The sequence below is a fragment of the Lithobates pipiens genome, unplaced genomic scaffold, assembly GCF_037356315.1.
Source record: "Lithobates pipiens isolate NorthernLeopardFrog02 unplaced genomic scaffold, aLitPip1_a1.2 Scaffold_23, whole genome shotgun sequence".
NCBI classification, from domain to species: Eukaryota; Metazoa; Chordata; class Amphibia; order Anura; family Ranidae; genus Lithobates; species Lithobates pipiens.
Genome location: NW_027507785.1, coordinates 97,379,479 through 97,407,346, shown reverse-complemented (window position 1 = coordinate 97,407,346; position 27,868 = coordinate 97,379,479). Strand labels below are relative to the sequence as shown.

The following is a 27,868-nucleotide window of genomic DNA, read 5'->3' as shown; positions in this document are numbered from 1 at the left end:
TGCCAACCTTCTGTGTGAATCAGTCTTCTGATTCTACTCATTTAAGAAGGTTGAATCAGAGCTTCGGTTCACTTGCTTGTCAGTAGACTCAGCAAGTGAACCGAAGAATCGATTCATTGAATCGGTTCATTTCAGTGAGCAGTTCGAAATGAACCGATTCATTTTAAAGATCCGAACTTCCCATCACTAGGCGGCTGCACACAGTGCAGCTGATATACTTCCCGACTGCTACTCCTTGCTGTGACGTCACAATGTCTCAGCCAATCAGGCGGCTGCATTTTCCCAGCACAGCCGTAGAAGGCAATGTTGCTATGACGACCGAGCGACTGACCTACGTGGGTGCAGTCAGCGCAGAGCGATTGTGCTGTGATCGATTCCTAATGCCTTCTAGTGATGGGAAGTTCGGATCTTTAAAATGAATCGGTTCATTTCGAACTGCTCACTGAAATGAACCGATTCAATGAATCGATTCTTCGGTTCACTTGCTGAGTCTACTGACAAGCAAGTGAACCGAAGCTCTGATTCAACCTTCTTAAATGAGTAGAATCAGAAGACTGATTCACACAGAAGGTTGGCAGGTCCTGGTAATGTTTACTTTGATTTAGTTCATCGGCGCAGAGCACAATTGTTGTCAATTGACAATTATTCCATTGTTGTCAGATTAGCGCAGTGTCATGCATTTTGGTGATACACAAACAGCTGTGTTAGGCTGGGTTCACACTTGTGCGATGCGGGAACCCTGCGATTCCACGACGGGTTCCTGCATCGCACCCAACTCGCACGACAGTTCACAACGACATATGCGAACTGCTGGGGAGTGTCATGCAATGTTAATGGCACCCCCATTTCAGTTCGCATGTCGCACTGCGAAGTGTCAGTTTGGACATGAATCGGATCGCATGAGTGCTATGCGATCCGATTCTGGTGCGGACCAAAAAAAGGGTCCTGTGCGAGTTTAGTCCGAATGCGATACGATTTCAACCATACTATCTGTATTGCTGAAATCGCATTGCACGGACATCGCCTGTGATTTGCACTGCAGTGCAAATCGCATGCGATTTTGCACTATGCTGCAGTGCGAACCGGCCCTGAGCCTAGGTTTCCGCAAATTTGATGGATAGCAATGTTACCTGTGAAGTTGCCCCAGAATGCAGTTCACATGCACACAAACCCCGCTTTTCATTTAGGCTCTGTTTCCACTTGTGCAACTTGTCCTGCGACTTGGGACTGCAAAGTTGCATGACAAGAAGTACCCGATTTCCAATGAGTACCATTCATATCTGTGCGACTTCAAGTCACAGCGACTTCAAAGTAGTCCCTGCACTACTTTGGTCCCATTGTAATGTGACTTGAGTTCCATAAACCTCCAGAATACACAGGCATGGCTTCAAGTCGCGGCATAATCGTGCAACTTTCAGGCTTTTCAGGCTAACGCAGCCTGAAAGTTGCACAATTCTGCCGCAATTTTGATGCGACTTTAAAGCAATGCCTGTGTATTCCGGAGGTCTATGGATCTCAAGTTGCATCAAAGTGGGACCAAAGTAGTGCAGGGACTACTTTGAAGTCGCACAGATACGAATAATAGTCATTGGAAATCATAGAGTACAAAGTCGCAGGACAAGTTACACAAGTGGAAATGGAGCCTAAATGAAAAGCGGGTTTTTGTGCATGTGAACTGCATTCTGATGGGCCAACTTCACAGTTAACATTGCTAGCCATCAGATTTTCCCATAGTCTTTACAGCGCATGCGCAGGAATGATGATCAGATTTTACTACCACTACCATGGGCGAAGTACCCCTGGTAGTAAAATCCAATCGTTAAGGCTATTTTCACACTTGTGCGACTTGAAAGTCAAGTGCTTTTGCCATGATTTTTGCCACGACTTGAAGCAATGTTTGTGTAATCTTGAGGTCTCTGCCACAAGTCGCATCAAAGTCAGACAAAAGTAGTACAAAAACTACTTTGAAGTCGCACAGATATGAACTGAACTCGTTGGAAATCATGGGGTGTGACTTGTCATGTGACTTTGCAGTCTCAAGTCGCAGGACAAGTCGCATGAGTGTGAAAGGTCCTTAGGCTGTCCGTACCACCTGATCACTGCTGCTACTTCATTGGTTTAGTGTATTGTTTTACTGGTGGTGACTCGTGGTTCTTTCAGTGTACTGGGTTCTAAAAACTGATACGATTCTTTAACTCGGTAACTTGTACGATTCTTTAACTCGGTAACTTGTACGATTCTTTAACTCGGTAACTTGTACGATTCTTTAACTCGGTGTACTGTTCGATTCTTTAACTCGGTGTACTGTGTACTCCTGGCTCTTGTTTTAAGTTTGTATCCAGTTCCTGAGTGTCACTGTGCTTGAAGTCAGCTGATTGGTTGCAGGGAGGGGCCGAGCTCTCTCACTCTAGGATCATATTACCACTGCCAGCTCTGCTGCTCTGCTATGTACTGAGTGCAGAGTGAACTGTTTCAAACGAATCAGTTCACTGAAAAGAATCGATTCATCCAGTTCACTAAAAAGAACCGGTTCAAAAGAACGATTCGTTCATGAACTGGACATCACTAATGCCTTCCTGGTAGAGCCCGCCCTACTGGCTCCTGTCTGCGCTCAGAGCTGTTCCTTGCAAGACGTGGGGCAGACACGTTCCTGGATTCCTATTGGCTGCCGGTCTATGGAGTCGGCGCCTCCTCCAGTCTATGCTGTCTGCTAATTCTGTTAATATGACGTGCCCCAGACTGGTACTGTGTGTATACTGGTAATACACCGAGAGAAAACCTTTTTGATCTAAATTATAACTTTATGTGGCTTAAATTCTTTATTATCACTAGAAAATGACGTCAGTCCTCCATAATAGGGTCAGGGGGAATTTATGAGGGGTGACAAGGTCAAGTATATCAATCTGTTGGTGTCTGTGCACAGAAAGAACAATCCTGCCCAGCAGTACCCATCAGGCCAGCCCAGCAGTGCCCATCAGGCCAGCCTAGCAGTACCCATGAGGCCAGGACAGTAGTGTGGTCTTCTTCCTGAGTTTCAGGTTCTCCTGTGCACACATTCCTGGATCTGGAAGACAGGGGGCGCTCTGCAGCTTCTCGCTTGGCAAGCAGGATGGTTGGCGGGGCTGGTGGTGTGGTCACCTCTTACATTCCTCTCACAGCCGATGCTTCATTCTGGTGGGTCCAGGTCCTGAATACTCTGCAGGCAGTGATGTAAGGTGGGGGCAAGGGGAACCGTTGCCCCGGGCGCAACATTTAGAAGGTCGCAGTTTCATCTCCTGTGCTGTGCAGTCTAGGAGAAAGAGGGGGAGAACTTTTGTAGCGAAGTCCCAGCTTAGGCTCCAGTGGTGAGAGCACTAAAGTGAACACTATCCATCCCAGGGATTGGAGAGGACAGCCAGTGACTGTGCAGAGAGGGAGAAAAGGAGGGCAGGCGAGGTATCCTCTCCATTACTCCCAACACCAGGATCCCAGCTCTGTCCGTCCTTTTAGCCCACAGCCTGGACTTCTGCAGCCGCTTCTCCTGCCTGTCAGTGTGCTGCAATGCGGACCCCAGCACTCTAATCCTGCACACTGGAGGAAACCTGGGCCAGGGGGAAGAGGATGAGGCATCCACACAGGCAGAAGCCCCTCCTGACTAGCAACCTGCATGGACACTAAGTACACAGATGGGGAGATGTAGACAGATGTAAACCCTCAAGCCTGCACTCTTCACAGCGCACCCCCTCAAGCCTGCACTCCGTACACAGCGCACCTCCTCAAGCCTGCACACTGTACACAGCGCACCCCCTCAAGCCTGCACTCTGTACACAGCGCACCCCCTCAAGCCTGCACTCCGTACACAGTGCACCTCCTCAAGCCTGCACTCCTTACACAGCACACCCTCTCAAGCCTGCACTCAGTGCACAGCGCACCCTCTCAAGCCTGCACTCAGTGCACAGCGCACCCTCTCAAGCCTGCACTCAGTACACAGTGCACCCTCTCAAGCCTGCACTCAGTACACAGCGCACCCTCTCAAGCCTGCACTCAGTACACAGCGCACCCCCTCAAGCCTGCACTCCGTACACAGCGCACCCCCTCAAGCCTGCAATCTGTACACAGTGCACCCCCTCAAGTCTGCACGCCATACACAGCACACCTTTCAACTCTATACGCCATATTTAACGCACCTTTCAACCATGCCCTCCATACAAAGCGCACCTCTGAACCTTGCACTCCATACACAGCGCACCTCTGAACCTTGCACTCCGTACACAGCGCACCTCTGAACCTTGCACTCCATACATATCTCACCTCTGAACCCTGCATTCCGTACAAAGCGCACCACTCAACCTTGCACTCCATACACAGCACATCCCTCAGCCCTCATTGCTAATAACTAGTTCTAGAACTTTTGGTTTATTGGTGGATCCTGTTAGCTCTGCAGTCTGTGGTGTACAGGCAGTGAGATGATGTGCTATAACCTTAAGCAACCAATCAGCGGGTTGTAATCACGTGCTGTAACCTCCAGCAATCAGTGAGCTGTAATGATGTGCTGTAACCTCTAGTGACCAATTAGGGAGCATTAATAATGTGCAGTGACTTCTAGCAACCAGTGAGTGGTAATGATGTGCAGTAACCTTCAGCAGCCAAGCACTGAACAATAATGATCTGCTGTAATCTGTAGCCAACCATCATTGCAATAATGATGTGCAGTAACATCTAGCAACCAATGGGTAAGCAGTAATTTTGTGCAGTAACGTCTAGCAACCGATCAGTGAGCAAGCACAGTTAATGTGCTGTAACCTCTAGCAATCAGTCAGTGAGCCATAATGGTACTCTGTAACCTTTAGCTACCAATTGCTGCCTGCAGTAAACAGATTTTGAGTCTAGCTGCTATTTTTCTTATGTCTGAGTGGAGGCTGGGAGTGGGGGCCTAAAGAAAATTTTGCCCAGTATGATGCTACAAGCTTGGCACACCTATTTTTGGGCAGTTTCTCCCACTCTTGTTTGCAGGAGCTCTCAAGCTCCATGAGGTTAGATGGGGAGTGTCGGTGCACATCTATTTTCAGATCTCTCCAGAGATGTTCAATCGGGTTCATGTCTTGGCTCTGGCTGGGCCACTCAAGGACATTCACAGAGTTGTCTCATAACCACTCCTCTGTTATCTATGCTGTGTGCTTAGGGTCGTTGTCCTGTTGGAGGATGAACCTTTGCCCCAGTCTGAGGTCTAGAGCGCTCTGGAGCAGGTTTTCATCAAGGATGTCTCTGTAATTGCTGCATTCATCTTTCCCTTAATCCTGACTAGTCTCCCAGTTCCTGCTGCAAAACATCTCCACAAAATGATGCTGCCTCCATGATGCTCTACTGTAGGGATGGTATTGGCCAGGTGATGAGCGGTGCCTGGTTTCCTTCAGACATGATGCTTGTTACTCAGGCCAGAGAGTTCAGTCTTTGTTTCATCAGACCAGAGAATTTGTTTCTCATGGTCTAAGAGTCCTTCTGGTGCCCTTTGACAAATGCCCTGCGGGCTTTGATGTGCCTTTTACTGAGAAGTGGCCTCTGTCTGGTTGTTCTTCTGGAAGTTTGAAAGTGACCATCGGGTTCTTGATCACCCTCCCTGACTAAGGCCTTTCTCTCCCGATCGCTCAGTTTGGCCAGATGGCCCGCTCTACGAAGAGTAAGAGTAAACTTCTTCCATTTACGGATGATGGAGGCCACTGTGCTTATTGGGAAATTTTCCGGTACCCTTCCCCAGATCTGTGCCTCAATAGAATCCTGTCTTGGAGGTTTACAGACATTTCCTTTGACTTCATGGCATGTTTTGCGCTCTGAGGGTTGGTTCACACTGGGACGACTTGTCAGGCAACTTAGCCGCCTGACAAGTTCTGTACAATGGAACCGTTCTAATCAGAGCGTCACAAGTCCTGTACGACTTTGTGGGCAACTTGCATTGACTTCTATACAGAATTAGTTTTGCAAGTTGCCGCAGCGGTCGTGTCCAGGTCGCCTGAGGCAGTCGTGCTGCCTCAGTATGAACCGGACCTTACATGCACTGTTAAAGTGGTTGTAAACCCTTACAAACCACTTTGACCTACAGGTAAGCCTAGATTAAGGCTTACCTGTAGGTCCAAGAAATATCTCCTAAACCTATACGGTTTAGGAGATATTTGCCCGAAGACAGGCACAGCTGTCTACGGCACATGCGCCGTAGACAGCGGCGTGCAGGCGCACTGAGCGCGGCATTTCCAACAATGGAGCTGCCGCGCGTGTTGGCTCCCGTGCGCTTGCACAGGAGTGACGTCATCGCGGCTCCGCCGAATGACAGCGGCGGAGCTGCAAGACCCCACCGAAAAGATGGATGCGCCGGACTACAGGGGACAGCGGTGACATCGCTGGCTCCTGTGTCAGGTAAGTGACACATAAGGGGCTACTATGCGATGCATAGTAGTCCATTATGCTTTGCCTTTGCAGGGAATGAAAGAGGAAGTGAACCCATCAGGGTTTACCTCCTCTTTAACTGTGTGACCATATATAGACAGGTGTGTGCCTTTCCTAATCATGTCCAATCACCTGAATTTACCACAGGTGGAGTCCAATCAAGTTGAAGAAACATCCAAGGAGGATCAGTGGAAACAGGATGCACCTGAGCTGAATTTTGTGTGTCCTGTACATGGGATTTTTTTTCGTTTTCTATTTTTAATACATTTGGAAAGATTTCAAACAAACTTCTTTCACATTTTCATTATGGTCTATTGTTTGTCGAATTTTGAGGAAAATAATGAATTTAATCCATTTTGGAATAAGGCTGTAATATAGCAAAATGTGAAGCGCTGTGAATACTTTCTGGATGCACTTTATGTATATGTGTGGCAGCACCAGTGGAGGCCCGTCCATAGGGGGCGCCCGCCCCCCCCCCCTCCTATGTAGTAAAAAAACATCGATCTATCTTATGGTGGTCGCACTCGGCAGCATACCCCAACCCCCCCCCCCACCCCCTGCTAAACAAGATTTAAAGAAATAGTGTTATCAGTGACCGGCAGCATACCCCCCCCAAAGAAGCTTTTAAAAAAGGGTTATTAATAATAACCCCTTTTTTTTTTAAATCTTGCCGGGGGGGGGGGGGGGGTATGCTGCCGACCACCGATAATAACCCTTATTTTTAAAATCTTGTTTAGCGGGGGCGGGGTGGGGGGTTAATGCTGCCGACCACCGATATTAACCCTTTTTTTAAATCTTGTGTGGTGGGGGGGCAGGTATGGGGGTTAATGCTGCGTGGTCGGCAGCATTAACCCCCATACCTGCCCCCCAACAAGATTTACAGGTTGTAGATATGTGCGATTTGCATGTTAGATATGTGCAATTTACAGGTTGTAGATATGAGCGATTTACAGAATGCAGATATGTGCTATTCACAGGTTGTAGATATGTGCGATTTACAGGTTGTAGGTATGTGCGATTTGCATGTTGTAGATATGTGCGATTTGCATGTTGTAGATATGTGCGATTTACAGGTTGTAGATATGTGCAATTTACAGAATGCGATTTCCAGAATGCAGATATGTGCTATTTACAGGTTGTATATATATATGCGATTTGCATGTTGTAGATATGTGCAATTTACAGGTTGTAGATATGTGCGATTTACAGGTTGTAGATATATGTGCAATTTACAGGTTGTAGATATGTGCGATTTTACAGGTTGTAGATATGTGCAATTTACAGAATGCGATTTAAAGAATGCAGATATATGCTATTTACAGGTTGCAGATATTTGCAATTTACAGAATGCAGATATGTGCGATTCACAGAATGCAGATATGTGTGATTCACAGAATGTGATTTACAAAATACAGATGTGTGATTTACAGAATGCAGATATGTGCGATTTACAGAATGCCATTTACAGAATGCAGATATGTGCGATTTACAGAATGCAGATGTGTGCGATTTACATGTTGCAGAATGCAGATATGGGCAATTTACAGGTTGCAGAACGTAGTTATGTGCGATTTACAGAATGCAGATATGTGCAATTTACAGGTTGCAGAATGCAGACATGTGTGATTTACAGGTTTCAGATTTCAAATATGTGCGATTTACAGGTTGCAGAAAAGGAGCCTGATATGGTTATACACAAGATAGGCATGATTCATCTGCTTTAGCAGAGCCCAGTGTATAATGTGCAGCCTGGTATATGATGTTGATTCGCTAAGGGGTGTGGCTTGTGAGAAGTGGGAGGGGCCAAATCTGAGGGGCATGGTCTTGCGCCCCCCATCCTAAAACTTCACCAGCCGCCACTGGGCAGCACGATATTAATGCACACCTTCGTGCTGCCACATTTACGTCCAATGAATTTACCAAGTCAGGTAGCCAAATATGTTGTAAAAAAGTATTGGGAAAATGGTGGAAAAGTCTTTTAAAGTGTCAAAATATAGCAAAAATTAGTGATTAAAAACACCAGGGTACTTTGTAAATAGAATTAAGGCACTTTCACCCCATTCCATTGTTAAAATGCATATGCATTTTTGTCAGATTTTCTGGACTCCTGACTCCAATCATATACCTGTGACACTTTGACATGTGACTCAAAGATTGCAAAAAAACAAACAAAAACAGATCAGTGTAAAAGAACCGTAAAATGTAGTAGACCTTTTTCTTGTACTGTATTTCTACTTTTTTATTTTTGATCATTGAGACTGTTATGGTCGTCACGGTCCTGATTAGAGGTCGACCGATATGGGTTTTTCTCTGGCTGATGCCGATGCTGATATTTCGAAATTGCAGCGGCCGATGGCCGATATATGATGTCGAGTTTTTTATGGGCCGATATGTTAGGCCGATTTTTATTTTATTTTTTCCCTTTTTTAAAAAATTTTTTCCCTTCATCTCATAAAATCTAAGTTGGACACCTTTCACACTGGGGCATTTTTCAGGCGATTTTGGGCTAAAAATAGTGCCTATAAATTGCCTTCAAAATGGCTCCCCTGCAGTCTGTGTGAAAGCCCGAGTGCTTTCACAATGAGGAGATGTGCTGGCAGGATGTTAAAAAGAAAAAAATCCTGCAAGCCGCATCTTTGGAGCGGTGTAAAACGCTCCTCCACCACTCCTGCCCATTGAAATGAATGGGCACCACTGCTGAAGCGTTTGCATGCGATTCACTGCAGCAGCGCTTCACTGCCCCGCTAGCAACTGTATAGCGGGGCTAAAATAACGGTAAATCGTTGCTAAAACTAGCAGCGTTTTACCGTCAACGCCTGCCTGCTCCAGTGTGAAAGCAGCCTTAATAAGTGATGCAGAAAATTTCTTACACATTTATTAAACAAAACAAACCTCCAATCAGTTCACTTGTATGTATAATTTAGATAAAAAAAAAACAAAACTATGTATTAAATACACAAAAACAGGTACTCAAAAATTTGGACGAAAAAAACGAGGGCTAACTTTACTGTTGTATTTTTTCCAAAATAATTGCGTTTGAAAGACCTCTGAGCAAATACCGCGTCACATAAAATATTGCAACAACCGCTATTTTATTCCCTAGGGTCTCTGCTAAAAATATATAATTTTTAGGGGGGATTTCTGAGTGATTTTCTAGCAGAAAATACAGGATTTTTACTTTTAAGCATCAAGTGTCAGAAAAGATTTAGTCTTTAACCACTTAACGACCAGCGCACGCCGATGTACGTCCTACTTTTGAAGAGGGATATCTTGGTAACGGCAGCAGCTGCTGCCACAACCGAGATATCCATCTCTTCAGGCGCCGGTGGTCTCCGCGGTGGATTCGCTGCAAGATCACCGCTATCGGCGGCGGGAGAGGTGCCACCCCCCCTCCCACCGCCCTTCCGCCGCTTACCGGAGCCGTCGGTAGCGGCGGAGGCGATCGGGTCCTGCACACTGCTGGGTATGGAGACGAGTGAGGCTAAGATGGCCCCCACTCGTCTCTATACCATAGGAGGGCGGAAGCGACGTCAAAACGTCACTTCCGCCCATACCTCTTAAAGGTATATTTTTTTTAAATGTCATTTTTTATTTTTATTTTTTATTTTTTTGTTGCATTTTAGTCCAAATATGAGATCTGAGGACTTTTTGGCCCCAGATCTCATATTTCAGAGGACCTGTCATGCTTTTTTCTATTACAAGGGATGTTTACATTCCTTGTAATAGGAATAAAAGTGATCCATTGTTTATTTTTATTTTTTAAAACAGTGTAAAAATAAACAAAATCAATTAAAATAAATAAGAAATTAAAAAAAAAAAAAAAACACCCCGTCACCACGAGCTTGCGCACAGAAGCGAGCGCGTACGTGAGTAGCGCCCGCATATGAAAACGGTGGTCAAACCACACATGTGAGGTATCGCCGCGATCAGTAGAGCGAGAGCAATAATTCTAGCCCTAGACCTCCTCTGTAACGCAAAAGATGCAACCCGTAGATTTTTTTAAATGTCGCTTATGGAGATTTTTGAGGCTAAAAGTTTGACGCCATTCCACGAGCGGGCGCAATTTTGAAGCATGACATGTTGGGTATCAATTTACTCGGTGTAACATTATCTTTCACAATATAAAAAAAAATTGGTCTAATTTTACTGTTGTCTTATTTTTTTTTATTCAAAAAAGTGAATTTTTTCCAAAAAAAGTGCGCTTGTAAGACCGCTGCGCAAATACGGTGTGAAAAAAAGTATTTCAATGACCGCCATTTTATTCTCTAGGGTGTTAGAAAAAAAACAATATAAATGTTTGGGGGTTCTAAGTAATTTTCTAGCAAAAAAAACTGTTTTAAACATGTAAACACCAAATCTGAAAAAGAGGCCTAGTCCTTAAGTGGTTAAATGGTTAAACTGAGAACTTCTACACACAGAGCTCAGTCCATTGAAGAAGAAACATTGTATCTCTTTGATCTTTTTTTGGCAGACTGCCCAGAGAGGATGAAAGTCATTCATTGATGTCTTCAGGCAACTTACATTGACTTCTATTACAGAAGTCTTTTGCAAGTCGCGCTGAACATGTAATCGGCTTTTTTATCAGCACAATCGGCCGATGCAGATTAATAAAAAAAAATGCCAAATATTGGCCGATATATCGGTCTACCTCTAGTCCTGATTACTTTTTGCTTCCTCAGAGTCCATTCACACAGGGGCAACTTTGGATCCGACTTGAAGTCGTCCCAAGTTACCTCAAGTCACGTAACATGATAAAATCAATGTAAGTGAATGAGAGCCATCTTAATGTACACTACTGAAGTCGCTCCAACTTCCGAAAAGGTTCCTGTACTACTTCAATCTGACTTCTAGGCAATTTGTACCCATTGATTTCAATGGAAGTTGCCTCCAAGTCGGATCCCCTGTCTTAACTGAAGTAATTTTCCAGGAAGTAAAAATTGTTTTCTAGGCAAACCCCTCCCTCCCACAGAGCTGATTATTATGTGATTGGCCACTGGCAAAGTCCCCTGTCCTGGAGGCAACTTCAAGTCGTGCTGTGATTCATACTCAAGTCGTGTCCAAGTTGCCTCCCAAAGTCTCACTGGAAGTCGTGTTGCCCCTGTGTGAATGGACTCTTGCAGTTGTTGCTTCTTTTTCTTCATGTATTGATGTAAACATGATTTGTTTGATTGTATTACAGGGTATTCAGCAGAAATGACCATTGGAAGCACAAAATGCAATTCTCTGTCCAGATTTTCTGGAAGTTGCCAGAGCTTCTTTGTTCTTTCCGGTATGTGGCTAAAGGACACATTTGACTTGCTTCTAGACTTCTTCTTTTATGTCCCTTGGTAACCCTTCCCTATTTCCCTCGTTTCCCTTTTAAGAGCACATTAACACCTATGTAAGGCCTTGCTTTGCTCACTTGTGCACGCGTTTTGGGTACTCATTCTTTTCCAGTGGGCCCGCAGCACACATCCATGTATCAAAAATGCATGACACTAAAGCACCACAGCAATATATACACACTTGTTCTCTGACGCAATGTTGTGTGAATGTGTGTTTCAAACCCATAAGAAATGGATTTGAGCACACAAAAAGACATCTGCACTAATGCATGTTGCAGTCTCCTAAATTTGCTCTGTTGTCATTTACTGCCAACTAGTGATGCTCGGATGTGTTCAGCTTGAACCCAGGAACCCATCACCGCACATTTCCAATCATAGGCAGTGAGGCATTTCTCAACCGGCAGCTGCACATACTCGTGCTGCCTATGATACGCTGTGTGCAGTGCCAGCTTCCTGGCGGGTTCGTTGCAAATGCACCTGAGCTCATTCTTACTGCCAACCATGGGTTCCAGCCAACATCAGGCCTTGTGTCCCCCCACCCCCACAGTCTTCACTGTCGTGCTGAGACCTGTAGATTCCTCTTGTTAGAACAACAGGATTGAGATCCTAGGGGTGGATAGAAGAGTGGCATAGCTATAATAACCAGTAGGAAAACTGGAATTGCTATAAAAAATAACATATAACAAGCCAGTAGGCAATCCATTTTGTTCTTGACATCTAGAGGTAAATATTGAAGACATCCCTTTGCTAACATCAGCTGATGCATTTCGACCGCAACTGAGGTTTAACTATAGATGACATAATTATCCCATTGAGACTCACTATAGGGTGAAATGCATCAGTTAGCAGTTAGGGTGACTACATCACTTGCTTTAATAAAGTTATTGTAAAGGCTTGATTTTTCTCAAAGCGTCTTCCAGGACAGCCCATGAGACCTTGAGTTCCTCCTACCACGTTACCCCCCGCCGATAAAAGGGCGGTCCTCCAGGCCCTGCGTCAGTTATTAATGTTTCCTCCAGACGGGGGGTAACATGTTCCTGGAACCTAGTCCCCTAGGTCTCATGAGCAGGGGCTCTGCATGGTTATTTGGGGCATGTCACTAACCTTCTCTTCTGCCAGAAGCATCACACCGCTGGGGAGGTTGGTTGTACTGCTGGCTTCTGTTGCTCTGTGCCTGGAGAGGGCCATGACCGACATGATGTCACTTCCCAAGCACCTTTTTGTTCTATGAGAGCAGCGGTTTCCTTTCCTCACCCACAGCGTGGCTGGTCGGTGTGAGGAGAAGCAGGAAGTGGCAGCGCTCGAAGGGGCGGAGCCTCTGCGCTCCAAGCTGGCCCACAGGAAGTGCCCAGGAGGCACTTCTGGGACATATGACATCATCGCCAGAGATGCCGGTTCCAGTCTCCTTAAGCGGCGCGAACAGGAGACGCTGGCCGCTGGTAGTTTTTTTTGGTGTGAAAGCAGCCAGGCTGTGGAAAGCTAAAGAGGGGCAGCATGGATCAGTCTGCAGTTCCTGCACAGCCAGTCGACGCAGTGCCGACACCAGCACCTCACAGATAAGCCTGAAGTGTGGTGTCACTTTTTTGCTGTCCCTGTGTTCCCTTCCCCTCCCCTCTCTATAGTAGTGGGTTATGGGGACACATTTCCTCCCTCCTGCACGCAGTGTTTCAGAGTGTCCGGGTGGCTGAGAGTCTCCCTTGGGGTAGTTTATTTTTAGTCTTACAGATCAAGACCCAGGAGAAGGCTCAGGCAGTGCCACCTAAAAGGAAATGTGCGGTGCGTGCAAACAAATTGAGCTCCTCTTGGAGCAAAGCAGTTTGTCGCAACTGTATAGAGGGCCATGTAAAACATGACCCGGTTGCCTCTTGTCAGGAGATGCTTGCTTCTGTCAGAGATGAGCTTGCATCCACCTTCAGTTCCTTTAGAACGCTTATTGACAAGCTCCAGACTCCAGCTGAGGGTCCGTCTTCACTGAAAACGGCCATCAGCACTCCGCAGCAGGCAGACAGTGAAGACACTGAGGCTGAGGTCAGATCTACCCGTTCTTGTCCTGAAGAATCAGGGTTAGATATAGAGCCCAGAGATAGAGAATCCATTCTTGAGATTTAAGTTATCTGTAGAGGATGTGGATGACTTATTGCAGGCCATCTATACTACTCTTGAATTGAAAGAGGAGGAGGTTCAGTTATCCAAACATGATCTCATGTATAAAGGATTGCATAAGAAAAAATCTAGAGTTTTTCCAGTCCATAGTTCATTGATTGATACTATCAAGTGTGACATTGGGGTGATTAGCTCAATTGGTAGATGCATTTTTTAGTCCACATCAGTCAGGCGTGTATGGTTAAGGGCCTGGTAGCCCACGTTTATTAGAAGAAAACAAAATATTAGTCCATCCAGTAATCCCACGCAGGGGTCCAAGCTTAAATTAAATACAGCAAAATCAGAACGAAAATGCTAGCCCACCTGGCTACTCTTCAGCAGTACTGCTGCTATAGGTACTTGCCCCGTCCAACAAACTGCTTGGACGCACACAGCTTCCAACCCTTCGACACACAGCACACGGCTCCTTGGACGCACACAGCTTCAAGTCCTTCACACAGCTTTGGACATGCACAGCTTCAAGCAGCAAGCTGCTCACACACCACCATCCTACACAAATCCCCTCGTTATATGGGCTGTGTGCAGCTGGGCACACACCCTGCTCGCTAGCCTCAAGACCCGGACACAGGGTTGGAGATCCCGTCCCACCCATAACTCTCAGGGATCTCCAAACTACAGAATCCCATCTGGAGCTAGCAAAACCTGGAGAAAACTGACAGAGCAGTTTTCTCCATTTAAACTCTACACTCTGTAGTCTTGCAGTCCGCAGATATGCAAACTCTGTGTCTCCTTTACCTCTAATTTCATAGGGACAGAGCCTCGCTCTGTCACATATCCCCCCCCTTTGTTTCGATCCGGAGGGAGGAACACCAGCACCCATCATGATGGTTGGGACACCTCTGTGCTGGCTGTCAGCCACGTAGGCCCAACCCTTTTTCCGGGTGCGCTTCCAGAAACATTCCCCCCTGGATCTTAACAGGTTCCTATATTGTCCTATACTCAGCCTTCCTCTTCTTTTGGGGTCCCTGGGCTTATTCACTTTTCTTGGGGGAACTCTGCCTTCCTTGAGCCCTCCTTTCAACTTACAAATACCCATTTTACCCTTCACCATCGGTATTTCAGGTTCAAAACAGTTTTTCTTGGTACCCATGCAACCAAATCATTGTTTACAGAACGAACTCTTAACAGATCACAGCTTTCCATATCATCAGTGCTTTCCAATTCAGTGTTTGTTAGAAGAAGACCTGAGGAGGGACTACGTCCGACGGGACCATAGCACAGCTCCACCTCACCCATTGTCAAACACTCCATGGGTACCTGTTCTAACAAACTACCCTGACCCAAGCATAAACCATTTTTTCCAGGTGTACACATTACATTGTTACGGCAACCAACATTAACACTTTCTCCCATAGTGTCTCCGGGCACCTTAACTTGTACCCCTGGGCCAGTGACAGAAAGCATCTCTGCTACTGCTGAGTCCATTCTGGGCCCTTCCTTCTCATGAGGCCTAGCGGGTAAGGCAGTATCTGCGCCCTCTACTGACCACTGCTCCGCCGCACCTCGGACCACACCAGCAGAGATTTTTCTAGTCACCGCCCCAGACGGAGAGACCTCTGATATCTCAAGCAGTTCTCTCGCGTGCCTTCCATACCAATCAATAACTAGAAGTACGCTCACAGAGAATCTGGAGATCCTGTGCCAAATGGTTAACCATTGGTCCCACCAATTCCACTGTTGGTCATGGTTTCCCAGCACTGCCTGTACCACCTGGCTCCACCCATTGGTGCTACGCAGCACCACCTGGTCCAACTGCGGTGGAGATACTCAAGTATACAGCGAGTTCATTTTTACCAACTCTAGCATTTCCAGTAAGGTTTCGGTCATCTCTAAACATCCCATGTCTAAACACCAGAACTTTCTAGGGTCTTCTACCCTGTCCAAGACATGGAGGGGCTCAGCGACTGCAGGTTGAGAGGGTGAGACATTTGAAGAGCACTCCGCAGCAGGCAGACAGTGAAGACACTGAGGCTGAGGTCAGATCTACCCGTTCTTGTCCTGAAGAATCAGGGTTAGATATAGAGCCCAGAGATAGAGAATCCATTCTTGAGATTTAAGTTATCTGTAGAGGATGTGGATGACTTATTGCAGGCCATCTATACTACTCTTGAATTGAAAGAGGAGGAGGTTCAGTTATCCAAACATGATCTCATGTATAAAGGATTGCATAAGAAAAAATCTAGAGTTTTTCCAGTCCATAGTTCATTGATTGATACTATCAAGTGTGACATTGGGGTGATTAGCTCAATTGGTAGATGCATTTTTTAGTCCACATCAGTCAGGCGTGTATGGTTAAGGGCCTGGTAGCCCACGTTTATTAGAAGAAAACAAAATATTAGTCCATCCAGTAATCCCACGCAGGGGTCCAAGCTTAAATTAAATACAGCAAAATCAGAACGAAAATGCTAGCCCACCTGGCTACTCTTCAGCAGTACTGCTGCTATAGGTACTTGCCCCGTCCAACAAACTGCTTGGACGCACACAGCTTCCAACCCTTCGACACACAGCACACGGCTCCTTGGACGCACACAGCTTCAAGTCCTTCACACAGCTTTGGACATGCACAGCTTCAAGCAGCAAGCTGCTCACACACCACCATCCTACACAAATCCCCTCGTTATATGGGCTGTGTGCAGCTGGGCACACACCCTGCTCGCTAGCCTCAAGACCCGGACACAGGGTTGGAGATCCCGTCCCACCCATAACTCTCAGGGATCTCCAAACTACAGAATCCCATCTGGAGCTAGCAAAACCTGGAGAAAACTGACAGAGCAGTTTTCTCCATTTAAACTCTACACTCTGTAGTCTTGCAGTCCGCAGATATGCAAACTCTGTGTCTCCTTTACCTCTAATTTCATAGGGACAGAGCCTCGCTCTGTCACATATCCCCCCCCTTTGTTTCGATCCGGAGGGAGGAACACCAGCACCCATCATGATGGTTGGGACACCTCTGTGCTGGCTGTCAGCCACGTAGGCCCAACCCTTTTTCCGGGTGCGCTTCCAGAAACATTCCCCCCTGGATCTTAACAGGTTCCTATATTGTCCTATACTCAGCCTTCCTCTTCTTTTGGGGTCCCTGGGCTTATTCACTTTTCTTGGGGGAACTCTGCCTTCCTTGAGCCCTCCTTTCAACTTACAAATACCCATTTTACCCTTCACCATCGGTATTTCAGGTTCAAAACAGTTTTTCTTGGTACCCATGCAACCAAATCATTGTTTACAGAACGAACTCTTAACAGATCACAGCTTTCCATATCATCAGTGCTTTCCAATTCAGTGTTTGTTAGAAGAAGACCTGAGGAGGGACTACGTCCGACGGGACCATAGCACAGCTCCACCTCACCCATTGTCAAACACTCCATGGGTACCTGTTCTAACAAACTACCCTGACCCAAGCATAAACCATTTTTTCCAGGTGTACACATTACATTGTTACGGCAACCAACATTAACACTTTCTCCCATAGTGTCTCCGGGCACCTTAACTTGTACCCCTGGGCCAGTGACAGAAAGCATCTCTGCTACTGCTGAGTCCATTCTGGGCCCTTCCTTCTCATGAGGCCTAGCGGGTAAGGCAGTATCTGCGCCCTCTACTGACCACTGCTCCGCCGCACCTCGGACCACACCAGCAGAGATTTTTCTAGTCACCGCCCCAGACGGAGAGACCTCTGATATCTCAAGCAGTTCTCTCGCGTGCCTTCCATACCAATCAATAACTAGAAGTACGCTCACAGAGAATCTGGAGATCCTGTGCCAAATGGTTAACCATTGGTCCCACCAATTCCACTGTTGGTCATGGTTTCCCAGCACTGCCTGTACCACCTGGCTCCACCCATTGGTGCTACGCAGCACCACCTGGTCCAACTGCGGTGGAGATACTCAAGTATACAGCGAGTTCATTTTTACCAACTCTAGCATTTCCAGTAAGGTTTCGGTCATCTCTAAACATCCCATGTCTAAACACCAGAACTTTCTAGGGTCTTCTACCCTGTCCAAGACATGGAGGGGCTCAGCGACTGCAGGTTGAGAGGGTGAGACATTTGAAGAGCACTCCGCAGCAGGCAGACAGTGAAGACACTGAGGCTGAGGTCAGATCTACCCGTTCTTGTCCTGAAGAATCAGGGTTAGATATAGAGCCCAGAGATAGAGAATCCATTCTTGAGATTTAAGTTATCTGTAGAGGATGTGGATGACTTATTGCAGGCCATCTATACTACTCTTGAATTGAAAGAGGAGGAGGTTCAGTTATCCAAACATGATCTCATGTATAAAGGATTGCATAAGAAAAAATCTAGAGTTTTTCCAGTCCATAGTTCATTGATTGATACTATCAAGTGTGACATTGGGGTGATTAGCTCAATTGGTAGATGCATTTTTTAGTCCACATCAGTCAGGCGTGTATGGTTAAGGGCCTGGTAGCCCACGTTTATTAGAAGAAAACAAAATATTAGTCCATCCAGTAATCCCACGCAGGGGTCCAAGCTTAAATTAAATACAGCAAAATCAGAACGAAAATGCTAGCCCACCTGGCTACTCTTCAGCAGTACTGCTGCTATAGGTACTTGCCCCGTCCAACAAACTGCTTGGACGCACACAGCTTCCAACCCTTCGACACACAGCACACGGCTCCTTGGACGCACACAGCTTCAAGTCCTTCACACAGCTTTGGACATGCACAGCTTCAAGCAGCAAGCTGCTCACACACCACCATCCTACACAAATCCCCTCGTTATATGGGCTGTGTGCAGCTGGGCACACACCCTGCTCGCTAGCCTCAAGACCCGGACACAGGGTTGGAGATCCCGTCCCACCCATAACTCTCAGGGATCTCCAAACTACAGAATCCCATCTGGAGCTAGCAAAACCTGGAGAAAACTGACAGAGCAGTTTTCTCCATTTAAACTCTACACTCTGTAGTCTTGCAGTCCGCAGATATGCAAACTCTGTGTCTCCTTTACCTCTAATTTCATAGGGACAGAGCCTCGCTCTGTCACATATCCCCCCCCTTTGTTTCGATCCGGAGGGAGGAACACCAGCACCCATCATGATGGTTGGGACACCTCTGTGCTGGCTGTCAGCCACGTAGGCCCAACCCTTTTTCCGGGTGCGCTTCCAGAAACATTCCCCCCTGGATCTTAACAGGTTCCTATATTGTCCTATACTCAGCCTTCCTCTTCTTTTGGGGTCCCTGGGCTTATTCACTTTTCTTGGGGGAACTCTGCCTTCCTTGAGCCCTCCTTTCAACTTACAAATACCCATTTTACCCTTCACCATCGGTATTTCAGGTTCAAAACAGTTTTTCTTGGTACCCATGCAACCAAATCATTGTTTACAGAACGAACTCTTAACAGATCACAGCTTTCCATATCATCAGTGCTTTCCAATTCAGTGTTTGTTAGAAGAAGACCTGAGGAGGGACTACGTCCGACGGGACCATAGCACAGCTCCACCTCACCCATTGTCAAACACTCCATGGGTACCTGTTCTAACAAACTACCCTGACCCAAGCATAAACCATTTTTTCCAGGTGTACACATTACATTGTTACGGCAACCAACATTAACACTTTCTCCCATAGTGTCTCCGGGCACCTTAACTTGTACCCCTGGGCCAGTGACAGAAAGCATCTCTGCTACTGCTGAGTCCATTCTGGGCCCTTCCTTCTCATGAGGCCTAGCGGGTAAGGCAGTATCTGCGCCCTCTACTGACCACTGCTCCGCCGCACCTCGGACCACACCAGCAGAGATTTTTCTAGTCACCGCCCCAGACGGAGAGACCTCTGATATCTCAAGCAGTTCTCTCGCGTGCCTTCCATACCAATCAATAACTAGAAGTACGCTCACAGAGAATCTGGAGATCCTGTGCCAAATGGTTAACCATTGGTCCCACCAATTCCACTGTTGGTCATGGTTTCCCAGCACTGCCTGTACCACCTGGCTCCACCCATTGGTGCTACGCAGCACCACCTGGTCCAACTGCGGTGGAGATACTCAAGTATACAGCGAGTTCATTTTTACCAACTCTAGCATTTCCAGTAAGGTTTCGGTCATCTCTAAACATCCCATGTCTAAACACCAGAACTTTCTAGGGTCTTCTACCCTGTCCAAGACATGGAGGGGCTCAGCGACTGCAGGTTGAGAGGGTGAGACATTTGAAGAGACCTCATCCTCCTTGGAGGTACTCATCATCACGGCCTGTTGTTCCCCTGGAGAGCTGTCAGACACATGTCTCACACTTATCCATTCTGCACCAGTGTTGGTGAGCCTCTGCAGGTCATTACAAGTCACACTATCACTTTGATACTCAATATCATTTAGCTGTGGGGCTGTGGACAACACATCTGCGATGCCAGTGCCCTGAACTGTTTCTTCAGAGGGGAGGGCAGCAACCTTTGCAGGGACCAAGACGCCCTCAACCACCAGCGGCTCTGCGATCCCCCTGTCTGGCATAGCAGTTGTGTCCACACCCTTGTTACTTAAGTTAGCCTTACCCAGCATGGCTAGCAATTGTTTGGCCCAGCTGTCCCAGTCCATTGTGGTTCCACCATGGGTGTTCCACAGCGTTGCATCACCTGCTGTAGAAAGCCTCACAGAAACCTGGGATTCATTAGCTTTAACTGCACATTCCTCACTTCTATATACATCATTTTGTAACACCACACTTTTATCAACGTTGCATTGGGGTGATGCTTCACCTAAAGCTTGGTGCAGCACACCATTTTGAACACCTTTTTCTGGTGGCACTACAGACACATTCAGCTTTGTACCCTCAACTTTTGCAGGCTGAATTAACCCCTTGCCTACTGGGCTACACGTAGGGTTGTGGGGCTGCGCCCACACTCTCTCACTGTGTGGCTCAGTCGTAACATTACAGGAAACACATTTTTCAGCATTATAATCACCAATCACATCACATTGGCCAACACTATTGTCAGCATGACCATCAATATTCTCATTATGTGTTGACATAGCTACTGCTTTTGTGGGTTGTCTATGAGCCACCATAACCTCTGAGCAACTCTTCACAGCACCCGCTCTCTGTAAAGGGGCACTTTTGCCTATTTGGGCAGCTCCATAGCTGACCTGGGAAACTCTCTGCTCCAACACTGCAAGCTCCTTGGAAGTTTCCCTGGGCAACCCTGCAGCAGCTGTCACTAGGGAACATGGTACCAGCACTGTTTTGGTCACCCCTAGCTCAATTTTCCCAGCCATCTGCTGGATCATAGCAGGCATATGCAGAGTCCCCATGTCCTTTTCAGTCTTTAGCCCTGCGTCTAGTCGGGCTTTACGCTGCGCCTCCCCACTGCTCTGGGTAGCACAATGCAGAAAGTCTATGTCCATTTGTACTGCGGATCTCCCCACTGGACATACTCCCACTTCACTGGGTTCAGCATCATAAACTGAAACAGTCTTACCAGTTCCTACAGCTGATGTCATAGCCTTCACTTGAGTGCGTTGTCTCACTGGTGTGGTGTCTCTATAGGCTGACTCCCCCATGTGGCCATGGAGCAAAACTGCAGCCTTTCTGAACCCACTGACGCCCCCTGTAGGTAACACAAGATCCTTGTTGATAGGGGTAACTGCAGACTTGCGCTCCAAAGCTGGTTGGCTATAACTCATGCAGGATTCAGGCTGATGTACTCTCCTTTCGGGACTGACCCCTTTGCCTAAGCGGCCATGACAGAAAACTTTACGTTTCTCTGGATTTCCAAATCCTAGGTCTTCCGGCGACACTTCTCCCGTCCTGGAGCATTGCTGGCGGCCCGTGATACGATGGAACTCTCCTCTAAGAAGGATTTCCTCTTTAAACTTGCTGTAGTCATCCTGGTCCCCATCCATCAAATGGTAAACCGACCGGAACTCTATCCGCAATAAGGTTTGCAGCAGTTTTGGCCACCGGTCCCTAGGCCATTTTCTCTTTACAGCAACTTTTTCAAATCTTACAAGGAAGTCTCCCACCTCCTCTGTAGGCAGCATGGGTTGCACATAGTCAGAGGCCAAGATCTCAGCCCCTTGCAGTGCACCCGACTCTTTGCGATTCCGCTTGAACCATTCATTCGCTGTCTCACATGTCACTGGCCCCTTTTTACTGGTCCTACAAGGTGGAGACATCTTCTCAGGCCATGCTGAGCTCACTTCTTGGCATCTCCTCCATGACTGGCTCTCACTCGTTGCCATTGGATACCACTTCTGAGGACACAGCTGATCACAATCATTAGTAGATGAGCTCCAGAATTCATCAACCTCCCATCCAGCTTGGTTATTCCACAAACATTCCTGTGACAAGGGGCAATGGGCAACAGCATGTCCCCACTCACTACAACTAATGCAGCGCAGAGGCCTCCTTGCGTCATGCTGTGGCACCTTTGGGCTCAGGCTGCCAGGAACAACATCCTCTTTCACTTCTCCTTTAACTCGGGGTGACATGATCAATTTACCCCAGATCACAGCGATGTCAGACTCAGACAAATTCTCTGGTGTGGCTGGGGCATGTGGTGAAATACCCTCTAGCCACAATAGCCGCTCCCTGGCTTTAGCAAGGATTGCTTCCTTTTTTTGCTTTGACCGTCCCATCCTTGCAATCACATGCACACAGCAGCTTGTAACAGTTCTCAGCAGAGAAAGAAAAAAAAAAAAATCTGATGTTTGATTCTTCCTTCACAGGTACACAACCCGCATGCAACACAGTCCATCAAATAAACGTATACGCAATGCTGTTCGCCTGGCTGCCACACACAGCTAGCAGTAGTTCCTGATGCGACTCACCATGGAGCAAGGACCCGGATTCCACCGTCTACATGCCCGCATTCGAGCACCACTTGTGACATTGGGGTGATTAGCTCAATTGGTAGATGCATTTTTTAGTCCACATCAGTCAGGCGTGTATGGTTAAGGGCCTGGTAGCCCACGTTTATTAGAAGAAAACAAAATATTAGTCCATCCAGTAATCCCACGCAGGGGTCCAAGCTTAAATTAAATACAGCAAAATCAGAACGAAAATGCTAGCCCACCTGGCTACTCTTCAGCAGTACTGCTGCTATAGGTACTTGCCCCGTCCAACAAACTGCTTGGACGCACACAGCTTCCAACCCTTCGACACACAGCACACGGCTCCTTGGACGCACACAGCTTCAAGTCCTTCACACAGCTTTGGACATGCACAGCTTCAAGCAGCAAGCTGCTCACACACCACCATCCTACACAAATCCCCTCGTTATATGGGCTGTGTGCAGCTGGGCACACACCCTGCTCGCTAGCCTCAAGACCCGGACACAGGGTTGGAGATCCCGTCCCACCCATAACTCTCAGGGATCTCCAAACTACAGAATCCCATCTGGAGCTAGCAAAACCTGGAGAAAACTGACAGAGCAGTTTTCTCCATTTAAACTCTACACTCTGTAGTCCTGCAGTCCGCAGATATGCAAACTCTGTGTCTCCTTTACCTCTAATTTCATAGGGACAGAGCCTCGCTCTGTCACACAAGCTAAAATGCGATAATCCTGAGAGAAAACCATTCTGCTCTAGCAACCTAAAAAGGAGATTTCCTTTTGATGAAGACACTGCGCAGCCGCGGAATAAGAATCCCAAGTTGGACGCACCTCTTTCAAAGGTTTCAAAAAACTCGGACCTAGCTTTCGATGAAATGGACACGCTTAAGGATCTGATGGACAAAAGAGGGGATGTCCTTCTCCACAGAACCTGGGACTCTGTGGTTGGGAACCTCAAACCAACTCTGGCCTCCACTTATGTGGCCAGAAATATGGAGGTTTGGTTGACTCAGATTCAGACACATCCGTCAGCAGGTACCTCCAGGGAGCAGATTCTAAAGTATTTTTCTCTCCTCTTTCAGGCAGTAGGTTTTTTGACAGATGCTTCTGCTGAGTCGGTGAGAATGTCCACCAGGAGGCCAGGCCAGGAGAACCCTGTGGCTTAAAACCTGGTCAGGGGACTCAGCCTTCAAGTTGCGCCTTTGTGGGCTTCCCTTAACAGGCGATCATATATTTGGCCCAGGACTGCTCTGGAACGCACTGCCAACAGGAAGAAGGCATTCCCAGAGAAAAAGAGAATCCCGACAGCCAAGAAGTTTTTTCGTGGCCAAGGCAGGCAACAGGGTCCTAAAGAAAAGGACAGCAGGCCGACAAGCTGCAGTGACTTGTGTTTGCCGGTGGGAGGAAGATTGAGGACCTTCTTCCCACAGTGGGCAGCAGTCACTTCAAGTCCCTTCATCCTGGACCTTGTGACCACCAGAGCGGTTTTTGGTCACCTTTCCTCTCCAAGATCGAGAGAAAGCAAAGGCTCTGGGTCTCAGATCGAAGACTTATTGGATCAGAAGGGCCTGATTCCGGCTCCCCAGTCAGATCAGGGCAAGGAGTTCAATACCCATGTATTTGTTGTCAAAAAGCCGTCAGGAAAGTTTTGACTTATGCTGAATCTCTGGACTTTAAACAATTCAATCAGATACAAACATTTCTGTATGGAGACAGTCTTCATGATCAAGAAGCTGCTCTACCCAAACTGCTTCATGGCCACGTTGGACTTAAGGGATGCCTATTTTCACATCCCTATACATCCAGCCTTCCAGACATTTTTGAGATTAGCAGTGAAAATGAGTACAGGGACTCGACACTTTCAATTACAAGCCCTCCCCTTCGGTCTTACCTCAGCCCCACGCATTTTCAAGAAGGTAACAATTTGGTCCAGTCAACCCAATGACACCCGATAAAAATAGGCACCTCATCCCCTACAAATTATGAACATACATGAAAGGGGAGGGAAAGAAGGAGTGGGGGATTTTTAAGCGGTGCTAATTATACCAAAAATATAACAGAGTATAAATAAAAATTCATAAAAGTTTATTGATATTCATTAAAACAGCATAAATAGTATGCAATAAAATACAAAACAATATACACGCAGTTACTCAGCAAGAGGAATCCCAGAGGTAAAAATTGACAGGCTGACGGCACTAGTTCCCATGTTTCGCAATTAGCTTCATCAGGGGAAGTGCACAACTAGCAATAAATTTAATAAAACAATTAGGCCGCGTACACACGCGCGGACTGTTCGCCCAACTTTGTCCACTGAACAGTGTTTGGGCGGACAGTCCGCTCGTGTGTGGGCTTTCAGCGGACAGTTTCAGCGGACGGTTTGACGAACAAGGTTTTTCGGAAATTCCGTAAAACTGTCCGCTGAAACCTTGTTTGAGCGAACAGTCCGCCCGTGTGTAGGCTTGTTCGTCAAACTAAGTTCCGCGCATGCTCAGAAAGGATTTACACGCCGAAAGTTATAATGCAGTGTATAGGACGTCGTATTTTTCGTCCCGTCGTACGTGCCGTTCACGTCATCGCGCACGGTTTCAGCAAACTGTTCGTTCGTCGTGTGTGGCCATGTCCGTCCATGCTAATTTTGAGCGGACTGTTTGCCGAAACTGTTTGACGGACAAAGTTGGGCGAACAGTCCCCGCGTGTGTACGCGGCCTTAGTATACACGAAAGACAAGTAAGTGAACTGGCATACACACGGCCGGATTGTCCGCCGAAATGCGAGTCCGGCGGGAAGATTGGAGTGCAACACGGCATTCTAAGTCTGCCGTACTTTCGGGTCAAAAAAGTATGCCGGAGGCTACACACGGGGGGATTGTCCGGCGGACTTGAGTTTGCCGGACTTTTCCACCCGCTTGTTTGACCGTGTGTACACGGCATAAGGCCACCTCAAAGATATATAGTGCATACTATTATATATACAAATATATAAAATTAAAAACAAAAATAAGACACAAGTGCGTGTCAATGATGTGAATCACCCAAACACAGCACAGATTGTATAGATCTCTGTATATATACCCCTAAAAATAAAGAATGAAAGTTTTCTTAAAACTGAAAAAGTGCATAAAATAAATTACCAAGAAAAATATTTTGAAAAACTCTATGTAATGTCCATATGATTATATGACAAATTATTGCTGTAAAGTGTCCATATGGTAAATAAACACCAGTGAAGAAATCAGTTTCTTTTTTTTCTTTTCTGTTTTGTGTATGTTTGGTGTACATCTGAATTGCAGCTTCCGACCAGCATCATTTTCACTCCGTAGCGCAGTTTTTTCTTCTTTGCTCTTTCCTGTCAGTTGGGAACCTTTCCTCGCGATTTTTGAGGATCGTGTCGTTTTAAAAATGGATCCAGGTTTTTTGCCCAAGGTGGCCAGTACATTCCACAGAACTCAGGATATTGTACTGCCATCCCTTTGTAGTTCGCCGCAGGGTGACCCGGAATAACGTTTAGTTTCTTAGACATAAGGAGGATTCTTCTTGTCTATCTTGACGTCATCAAGACCTTTAGGAAATCTGATGCCTTGTTTGTCCTCTTTTCGGGAACGCACAAGGTAACTAAAGCCACTTTAGCCAGGTGGATAAAGCAATCTCTGAAGCTTACAAAATTAGAGAGGGTCCTCCACCTTTTGTTAGTGCACACTCAACTAGAGCCTTATCTACGTCTTGGGCTGAGGGGGCTGGTGCTTCACCGGAACAAATTTGCAGGGCTGCCACATGGTCCAGTTTCTCGACCGTCATTAACCATTTGGGATCCGCGCTATTGCCAAATGACGGCATTAGCGCGGACCTACTTTTCCGGGACTACGTCTATTGACGTCGTCCCATGTACGAGCGGCCTGCGCGCCCCCTGAGGGGAGCGCGCGGCGCGCTCTGTGATCGGCGAGTCCATGAGACTCGCCTGATCACTGATCCGTGCAAGGGGTCGATCCCGACCCCTTATCACGTGATCAGCTGTCAGCCAATGACAGCTGATCATGTGATAGAACGGAGCCGGTAATCGGCTATTATTCCTCCTCACGCTGACAGCGCGAGGAGAAAAAAAAAAGCCGATCACCGGCGGCCGTGATCGGGACATCAGTCCCGATCACGGCCAGCAATACAAGCGACCACCTGCCCCCTGCCAGTGCCCACCTGCCCCCTGCAGTGCCATCCTGAATAAAAGTAAGTGCCCCCCGTCAGTGCCACCCAGCAGTGCCCATAGTGCCCACAGTGCCACCCACAGTGCCACCCAGCAGTGCCACCCACAGTGCCCACAATCTGCCTCAAAGGTGCTGCACCCCAGTGCCGCCCATCAGTGCCCAGCAGTGCCGCCCATCAGTGCCCAGCAGTGCCGCCCATCAGTGCCCAGCAGTGCCACCTATCAGAGCCACCTATCAGTGCCACCTATCAGTGCCCATCAGTCCCATCTATCAGTGGTACCTATCAGTGCCCATCCGTGCCACCCATCCATGCCACCCATCCGTGCCATCTTATCTGTGCCCATCTTTGCCCATCAGTGCCGCCTTATCTGTGCCCATCGGTGCCGCCTTATCTGTGCCTATTGGTGCCGCCTTAACTGTGCCTATCAGTGCCCACCAGTGCAGCCTATCAGTGCCCACCAATGCAGCCTATCAGTGCCCACCAATGCAGCCCATCAGTTCCCACCAATGCAGCCTATCAGTGCCGCCTAATCAGCGCACTTCAATGAAGGAGAAAAATGACCCGTTTGCAAAATTTTATAACAAACTATTAAAACATGATTTTTTTTTTTGCATCTTTTTTTGTTTGTTTAGCAAAAAATAAAACTCCGAGCTGTAACTAAATACCACCAAAAGAAAGCTCTATTTGTGGGAAAAAAATGATAAAAATTTCATTTGGGTACAGTGTTGTATGACCGCGCAATTGTCATTCAAAGTGCATCAGCGCTGAAAGCTGAAAATTGGTCTGGGACTGAGGGGGGTTTAAGTGCCCAGTAAGCAAGTGGTTAAACATTATCGCTTGGATCCCCTATCAGCTCAGGAGCAGGCGTTGGTCGTAAGGTCCTGCAAGCAGTTGTCCCTCCCTAGTCTGGTAAGTTCTGGCTCATCATCTCATGGGCTGTCCTGGAAGACGTTTTGAGAAAAGCTGAGTTAGACTTACCGGTAACTCCTTTTCTAAGAG

General features: G+C 47.1%; 1 long non-coding RNA gene across 2 annotated transcripts in view; it reads left to right on the top strand.

The window, feature by feature from the left end:
• LOC143926971 (uncharacterized) overlaps positions 1 to 27,868 on the top strand; it is a 47,101-nt gene that overhangs the window by 18,451 nt on the left and 782 nt on the right. Inside the window, exons 1-2 of one of the 2 annotated variants that reach the window (XR_013262173.1) lie at positions 2,617 to 2,759; positions 11,597 to 11,686. This is a non-coding gene — a long non-coding RNA (uncharacterized LOC143926971). Of the gene's footprint in view, positions 1 to 2,616; positions 2,760 to 11,596; positions 11,687 to 27,868 lie in introns of those variants that run through there. The other variant, XR_013262174.1, reaches the window with a different exon arrangement.